The sequence below is a fragment of the Pseudophryne corroboree genome, chromosome 3, assembly GCF_028390025.1.
Source record: "Pseudophryne corroboree isolate aPseCor3 chromosome 3, aPseCor3.hap2, whole genome shotgun sequence".
NCBI classification, from domain to species: Eukaryota; Metazoa; Chordata; class Amphibia; order Anura; family Myobatrachidae; genus Pseudophryne; species Pseudophryne corroboree.
The window spans coordinates 91,940,659-91,950,080 of NC_086446.1; positions in this window are offsets into that span (position 1 = coordinate 91,940,659).

A 9,422-nucleotide genomic window follows, 5' to 3' on the forward strand; every position below is an offset into this window, starting at 1 on the left:
AGGGGTACCTTGATTATCACCTGCTGGGAATACAGCTTGTGAATGGCTTCCAAAACTGTCTCCCTGTCAGAAGGAGACATCGGTAAAGCCGACTTTAGGAAACGGCGAGGGGGAAACGTCTCGAATTCCAATTTGTACCCCTGAGATATCACCTGAAGGATCCAGGGGTCTACTTGCGAGTGAGCCCACTGCGCGCTGAAATTCATTGAGACGGGCCCCCCACCGTGCCTGATTCTGCTTGTAAACCCCCAGCGTCATACTGAGGGCTTGGCAGAGGCGGGAGAGGGTTTCTGTTCCTGGGAACTGGCTGATTTCTGCAGCCTATTTTCCTCTCCCTCTGTCACGGGGCAGAAATGAGGAACCTTTTGCCCGCTTGTCCACGAAAAGACTGCGCCTGATAATACGGCGTCTTCTCATGTTGAGAGGCGACCTGGGGTACAAAACGTGGATTTCCCAGCTGTTGCCGTGGCCACCAGGTCTGAAAGACCGACCCCAAATATCTCCTCCCCTTAATAAGGCAATACTTCCAAATGCCGTTTGAAATCCGCATCACCTGACCACTGTCGTGTCCATAACCCTCTACTGGTAGAAATGGACAACGCACTTAGACTTGATGCCAGTCGGCAAATATTCCGCTGTGCATCACGCATATATAGAAATGCATCTTTTAAATGCTCTATAGGCAAAAATATACTGTCCCTATCTAGGGTATCAATATTTTCAGTCAGGGAATCCGACCACGCCAACCCAGCACTGCACATCCAGGCTGAGGCGATTGCTGGTCGCAGTATAACACCAGTATGTGTGTAAATACATTTTAGGATACCCTCCTGCTTTCTATCAGCAGGATCCTTAAGGGCGGCCATCTCAGGAGAGGGTAGAGCCCTTACAAGCGTGTGAGCGCTTTATCCACCCTAGGGGGTGTTTCCCAATGCACCCTAACCTCTGGCGGGAAAGGATATAATGCCAATAACATTTTAGAAATTATCAGTTGTTATCGGGGGAAACCCACGCATCATCACACACCTCATTTAATTTCTCAGATTCAGGAAAACTACAGGTAGTTTTTCCTCACCGAACATAATACCCCTTTTTGGTGGTACTCGTATTATCAGAAATGTGTAAAACATTTTTCATTGCCTCAATCATGTAACGTGTGGCCCTACTGGAAGTCACATTTGTCTCTTCACCGTCGACACTGGAGTCAGTATCCGTGTCGGCGTCTATATCTGCCATCTGAGGTAACGGGCGCTTTAGAGCCCCTGACGGCCTATGAGACGTCTGGACAGGCACAAGCTGAGTAGCCGGCTGTCTCATGTCAACCACTGTCTTTTATACAGAGCTGACACTGTCACGTAATTCCTTCCAACAGTTCATCCACTCAGGTGTCGACCCCCTAGGGGGTGACATCACTATTACAGGCAATCTGCTCCGTCTCCACATCATTTTTCTCCTCATACATGTCGACACAAACGTACCGACATACAGCACACACACAGGGAATGCTCTGATAGAGGACAGGACCCCGCTAGCCCTTTGGGGAGACAGAGGGAGAGTTTGCCAGCACACACCAGAGCGCTATATATATACAGGGATAACCTTATATAAGTGTTTTTCCCCTTATAGCTGCTGTTTTATTTAATACTGCGCGTAATTAGTGCCCCCCCTCTCTTTTTTAACCCTTTCTGTTGCAGGGGAGAGCCAGGGAGCTTCCCTCCAACGGAGCTGTGAGGGAAAATGGCGCCAGTGTGCTGAGGAGATAGGCTCCGCCCCCTTATCGGCGGCCTTATCTCCCGTTTTTCTATGTATTCTGGCAGGGGTTAAATGCATCCATATAGCCCAGGAGCTATATGTGATGCATTTTTTGCCATCCAAGGTGTTTTTATTGCGTCTCAGGGCGCCCCCCCCCAGCGCCCTGCACCCTCAGTGACCGGAGTGTGAAGTGTGCTGAGAGCAATGGCGCACAGCTGCAGTGCTGTGCGCTACCTTGTTGAAGACAGGACGTCTTCTGCCGCCGATTTTCCGGACCTCTTCTGTCTTCTGGCTCTGTAAGGGGGCCGGCGGCGCGGCTCTGGGACCCATCCATGGCTGGGCCTGTGATCGTCCCTCTGGAGCTAATGTCCAGTAGCCTAAGAAGCCCAATCCACTCTGCACGCAGGTGAGTTCGCTTCTTCTCCCCTTAGTCCCTCGATGCAGTGAGCCTGTTGCCAGCAGGTCTCACTGAAAATAAAAAACCTAAAACTAAACTTTTCACTAAGCAGCTCAGGAGAGCCACCTAGTGTGCACCCTTCTCGTTCGGGCACAAAATCTTAACTGAGGCTTGGAGGAGGGTCATAGGGGGAGGAGCCAGTGCACACCAGGTAGTTCTAAAGCTTTTCTTTTGTGCCCAGTCTCCTGCGGAGCCGCTATTCCCCATGGTCCTTACGGAGTCCCCAGCATCCACTTAGGACGTTAGAGAAAATAGTATTGGACAATATACATAAGGTAAATAGAACATAAAATTGTTTCCAAAAACAAGTTGCAAAAAGATAATTTACAATAAACCAGCAGTACAGACCTGAACTGATTTGTAGCTTTACCTGTTACCAGCAGATGGCAGCAGAGTATACTTTATCATTAAGCCTTGCAATGCCTAATCATTCAACAGTAGATGGCAGCACAGTATCACGTATCAGAAAGATTTGAAATTATAGTTGTTGATTAGCCAGTAACCAGCAGATGGCAGTAGAGTACCAGACCTAGATTTGTGGAAGTAATTCATAAACTTGGGTCTAATGCAGTTCTGAGAAAAGAACTCTTACTCTACACTCTTACATATTTTCTTCTATATATATATATTATTATTATTATTATTATTATTATTAATAATAATAATAATAATAATAATAATAATAATAATAAAAATAATTTATTAACATATTATATTTGAGAATTTCAAATAAGGCTGAATTATTTCAATACATTTATTTTAGTTCCATTTATTCTATTTTTTTTTATTACCAATTATTTGTGTAGCTGAGCACATACATTATGCAGCACTTTACAGAGAATATTTAGTCATTCACATCAGTCCCTATCAGAGCAGTAACTAGGTGTGTGCGGAGGGGGCACCGCACATAGCGCTGCAGGGTATGGGGCGCTGTTGGCAGAACTAGTCAATTATCTGTTTTAATTACTTTCACTTGCAGCTAACCCCCTTTTTGAAGACCAGCATCTCCTGACCACCCCTGTCTCCTACCCTGACCACTTCTGTCGCTAATATCTATACAGCGTTCATGAACTCAACTCGAGATTTCTTTGTTATTCAGTCACACTGTCCTTTATTACATTTCAAAATGCTGACATACCTGGTATTCAAACCCATCGCCTGTGGCATTGCAGTCAGACAATTTATTCATTGAGCTATCTGCCCTTTTCATAGAAAGATAGAGAATTCTAAAGGGGGGTACACATGGAGAGATCCGTGTTTAAAATCTAAGCAATCTGACTAGATTGCTTAGATTTTAAGCAGGGATCTGCCGTGTGTATGCCCCCAGCGATAGCAATGCATGGCCCCACGTATCGCTATCGCCGGTACTAGATTGAGCCTGCATGCAGGCTCAATCTAGCGGGTCGCTCTCTTCACCGTTGTGTGAAGTGAGCGGCCCCCCGTCCGTCCGTCCCCTCGCTCAGCATATCGCGCTGTGCTGAGCGGGGGGGAGAGATGTGTGCTGAGCAGTCTGTGTTAAGATCGCTCAGCACTAAAATTGGAAGGCATCCGCTGCCCCTAGTATCCCTGCCCTGAATAATTATATTTGGTTTGTGGCTAATATGGAGAAGATCACTTATTATCTGCATGACTGTCCCCATAAATTTTAACTCGTCTGGGGCCCCTGGTTGCTCGATGTCTCCCACACATTGATGTGCGACATATTCTTTTGTTCATGTCACCTGTATATACCTAGCCATAATGTTTCTGGATCCTCCCTCCGGACGTCATCCGGCTCTTCTCATTATTCGATAGTTATTGACTAAGGCCTGACCCGTATACCTGTATTTATGTTGGTATGTTTAGGCATTATATATAGTTATCTTGGACAGGGCCGAAACTAGGATTTTCGTGACCCGGGGCAAGGCAGTAATTTGGTGCCCCCCCCCCCCCCCCCTAAGAAAACCCCCAAAAACCAAACAAAAAAAAAAACAACAACACAAAACAAAAAAACAAACAAACAAACAAACCCTATCAAACTAAAATAATCATATTATCAAAAGTTTTGAAAAAAGGGGATACTACTGGACAATATTCCTCTATGTGCTTCAAATGCCCTATGCGTCACATGCCCGGCCAGCGTGTTCAATTACATGCTCCTCTGTGTGTCCCCATACATTGCACTATATCATAACACTTTGTCAATGCACTACATTCCCCTATCCACTGCACTACATCACTATACTACATCCCCTACACGCTGAACTACAGTACATCACTACACTTCATGCCCCTATGCACTGCAACACATACCCTATATGCCACACTACATCACTACGCTACATCCACTTAAATGCTACACCACATAAGTGCACTACATTCCCCTATATACTGCAATACATTACTACACTACATACCCTATATGGTACACTACATCACTGCACTACACCACCCTATAAGCTACACCAAATCCCCCCATCTGGGAGGCAAAGTGGAGGTTGATACTGCTAACTGGGAGCACAGTACGCTTCTATAGCTTGTACGGTGCACCGCACGCTAGTCACATCACTGCATGGCATAGAAGAGAGTTTAAGACAGTAGCCAACATAGGAGCGTCGGGAGCCAGCTGCGGGCAGACAGGTGGGTCAGATACATTGCCCTGGGAGCTGTCTGCTGTCTCACTGGAGCAGCACAGCACTGCCAGTAAAAAAAACAGACAAAAAAACCCTGCTCCTCTGTAACTGCTTGGCGCCCCCTCAAATCCTGCACCCGGGGCACATGCCCCCTTAGCCCCTTCCCCTAGTTACGGCCCTGTCTTGGATATGCTTCTCTCCTTATGGCCTAGATCGGCCTTATCTTTTGCTTCTGAGATTGTCATTTTCAACTTTCCCCGTTTCCCCCCTCTTTTCTCTCCCCTGTGCTCCCCCTTGTTTCTTTCTCCTTTGTAATGGGTCCCCTCTGGCGGGACTTCTTTGTTTGTTTATCTGTAAACTGAATTATTTTTTTTTAACTCCATGGAGACTGGTTTTCACCTTTTATTGTACAATTGAATCTGTTTTGTAAACTTTTGGTCTCTCCTGGTATAAATAAAGAGTTAAAAAAAAAAAAAAGATCGCTCAGCACACATCTCTCCCGTCAGTACCCCCCTTAACTATTTGAAGCTTATCTTGTACTTTGTTAAAATGATCAGCATTGCGGCTGAGTAGATTTATGTAGGGTGTGGCCGCAAGGGATTGGATGTGTGGTTGCACACTACATAGATCTGCTCAATTGCAATGCTCATTGGTGGTCATTCCGAGTTGTTCGCTCGGTAATTTTCTTCGCATCGCAGCGATTTTCCGCTAACTGCGCATGCGCAATGTTCGCACTGCGACTGCGCCAAGTAAATTTGCTATGCAGTTAGGTATTTTACTCACGGCATTACGAGGTTTTTTCTTCGTTCTGGTGATCGTAATGTGATTGACAGGAAGTGGGTGTTTCTGGGCGGAAACAGGCCGTTTTATGGGAGTGTTTGAAAAAACGCTACCGTTTCTGGGAAAAACGCAGGAGTGGCTGGAGAAACGGGGGAGTGTCTGGGCGAACGCTGGGTGTGTTTGTGACGTCAAACCAGGAACGACAAGCACTGAACTGATCGCACTGGAAGATGTCTCGAGCTACTCAGAAACTGCACAGAGAAGTCTTTTCGCAATATTGCGAATCTTTCGTTCGCAATTTTGATAAGCTAAGATTCACTCCCAGTAGGCGGCGGCTTAGCGTGTGCAAAGCTGCTAAAAGCAGCTTGCGAGCGAACAACTCGGAATGAGGGCCATTGTTTGTTTTTTTTGTTTTTTTTTACAAAGTACCAGTAGTTTCATGTAGTGTTCATGGTTTTTATGTAGGATCAAATAGCTCAATGAGTAGGGTGTTTGATTAGAATTCAACAAGTTATATGGGCATGGCAGTATATTGAAATGTGTTATTTAATAAAGGGTATTGTAACTGAATAACAACAAGCTCTCAAATTTAGTGCACAAATGTGGTATAAAGAGCATTTGTGTAAAACTCCATTTTGTTGCAGGGTTCTATAATTGTGCATGCACCTTTTGTCCCTATTGAAAACAATTGGTAGGGGTGGTGAAAAAAAATGGGGGGGGGGGATTCTCTCTCTGGCACAGAGCACCGAAAAGTCTAGTTATGGCTCTGGTCCCTATCCCAGTGAAGCTTACAATCTATATTTACATGGACACACACTAGAGTACTGTACATTTTTTTGTAAGATTTTTTTTTTTATTGTGGGAGGAAATCCATGCAAATCACCGGTGAGTACATACAAACTTCACACAGATGGTTGGATTTGAACCTATGACTTTTATTGCTGTGTGTCAGCAATGCCAATCACTGCATCACATTGCTGTCTTTCCAATAAGGAATACACAATGGGGATCAATCTTCTTCTTCTCCTCCTTCTTTTTCTTCTTCTTCCTCTCTTTCTTCTTCCCCCAAACCTCTAGCTACTTCATTCATAGCTATCTCAGGTAGGCGGGCACAGATAATTACGGCTTAATCTGACACTTCCGCATCTTGTGTTCCACACCTGCTGCAGGCTCAGGGCATGCGTTCTACATACAGGTAGTGCCACTGTATGCATGGTAGAGGCAGCATGAATGACTCCAGCCTTCTATCTTTCGCTGTAAACATTACCCCAGCAGCCCTGGCTAGCTCTAGCCACTGCTCACGTACAGCCCCCCCCCCCCCCCCCCCCATCAGATTAGGGTTGCAGTTATTTTATGTGACCTCTAGTAGGATTTCCTATTTGTCATTTCCATAAACTACTACAGATACGGGTATTTGTATTTAATTACATTTTATATTGAAAATGTGACTTTAACACACTGTTAAGACATTCCACTACATTATACTGTGCAGAAATAGTACATAGTAATGTAACTTTCGGTGAGGTTCACCAGTCTGCAGGATCTGTTGTGGAGCAGTTGGAGATGGGAAGGAAGGGGGGGGGGGGGGGGTATCGACAGTTCTATCCATTGCCCACTGCCCTGCCCGCTCTCCTTCTGCATGGGATCCGATGTGAAACAGGGTCTGGTCCTGTCTGACAGTCCGGTTGTGTCTCTTGCTCTGTAACCGGTTTGCAGCCTGTGTGTGTGCTGCTGCTTTCCCTGATGCCCGGTTACGTCCTGGTCACGTGGTGGGTATAATTATAAGCATTTGTGTGGTTAGAAGCAGCTGCTGTTGGAAATAGTTTGCATAGGTATGGTGGTACGGCAGAATGTCCTATGACCACAGACAACCCAGTTGTTTAACCAGTAGTGTGGCTTATTGAAGATATCAGCTTGTACAGCCATACTCACTGTGATACACTGGTTAGGTATACAGCGGAGTGGGATGTACGCAGCTCACCAGCCGATGACTGTATACAAGGTACGGGTAACTGTGCAGGATGCTGGAACAGCGGTAACGCAGGATAAAGTGTCTGGTCTCTTGGAGCTAAGTAGGAGCAGGGCCGTAACTAGGGCGGGCATGCGCCCCGGGTGCAGGATTTGAGGAGGAGCAGAGGAGTTACAGAGTAGTATGGGTTTTTTTTTACCGGCAGTGCTGTGCTGCTCCAGTGAGTCAGCAGACGGCTCCCTGGGCAGTGTCTCTTACCCACCTGTCTCTCCTATGCCGGTTACTGTCTTAAACTCTCTTCTTTGCCATGCAGTGCTGTGACTAGCGTGCGATGCACCGTGCAAGCTATAGAAGCAAGCTGTTGGTGCTGTGTTTTTCAGAAGGCTATGATCCCGGCTGCCTGCCCAGCACCAACCGATAACAAGCTGCAGGCTGTACCACACTGAGTGGACACACTGCCCCAGGCTAATGCTTGTTAACAGGTGCAGTCACCGATGTTACAAAAATCAAAGGCTCACTTTGCTAGCTATCCACTTGACAGTGGAAGCTAAGAGTCTGGACAACCTCCAACTCTTACCAAGTATCACTACAGCAGCTTTGTGGTGAGTTTAAAGACTTATTTTATTATCGGCACTGTGCTCCCAGTTAGCAGTATCAACCTCTGCTTTGCCTCCCAGATGGGGGGATTTGGTACAGCTTATAGGGGGATGTAGAGTAGTGATGTATGTAGTGTAGTAATGTATTGCAGTATATAGGGTCATGTAGTGCACTGATGTAGTGTAGCATATAAGGGGATGTAGTGTAGTGTAGTGTAGCATATAGGGTATGTAGTGCAGTGTATAGCAGCATGTAGTGCAGTGCTGTAGTGTACCATATAGCAGGGCCGTAACTAGGTGTGTGCGAGAGGGGCCTCGCACACAGCGCAGAGCCCTGGGGAGCGCACAGTCACGGTCCTGTTTAACACTGTACGGAGCATCAGAGCTCCGTACAGCTCCATTGCCCAGCCGCAGCCCGCCCCAGCCACAAGGCGCCTCAGCTCCACTGTACGGGCGGCTGGGGCATGTTGACCGATCCTCCCTGCTCTGCATCTATACACTACTCTATGCTGCAGACAGGATTTTTTTCCGTTCTGCAGCAGCCTGCCAGCGGCCATCAAGGCCCCGCCCCCTCCAGCTCAAACTACCTCCCCCTGACCCCGACTGACACCAGCACGTATGTTTTACCTATGACGGCGCTGTAGTGGAAGGCAGGCTTCCCTGCGCCTTCCCTGCGCCTGTTCCGCATGGAGTGTGACGTCACGAACGCGCCGCCTGCTGCCCGCACCGCACCGCACATGAAGTAACCTGGCTGGAGGCTATGTGACTCTAGACTCCACTGGCCACAGACTCCATGAGCCCAGCAGCGTCAGGGTCTCTAGTCCTTCTTCCCTGATGGCTGCTTATAGCAAATACAGGTATGCAGCTGCAGGGCAGGTTGGGCACTACATTATTAGCTGTATAATATTCTCATTATAAATTATTCGTAGTATATACATATGTATATGTGTATAGATATGTGTGTTTATATAATATGTATCTCTATAATATGTATAGTATATACAGTGTAATGTATGTATGTATGTATGTGTAATATATTAATATATATATATATTTTACACAGTAATGTGTAAAAAAGGGACGCTGCCTGCCATAATGTGTAAAAAGGGGACGCTGACTGCCGTAATGTGTAAAAGGGGCTCTGGTGTAGTGGCGCTACTGTGCGGTGTAATTTGAATAATGGAGACTACTGTGCACCGTAGTATGAATTGGTATTATTTTGTGGCCACACCCTTTCCCCATGAAGCCACGCCCCT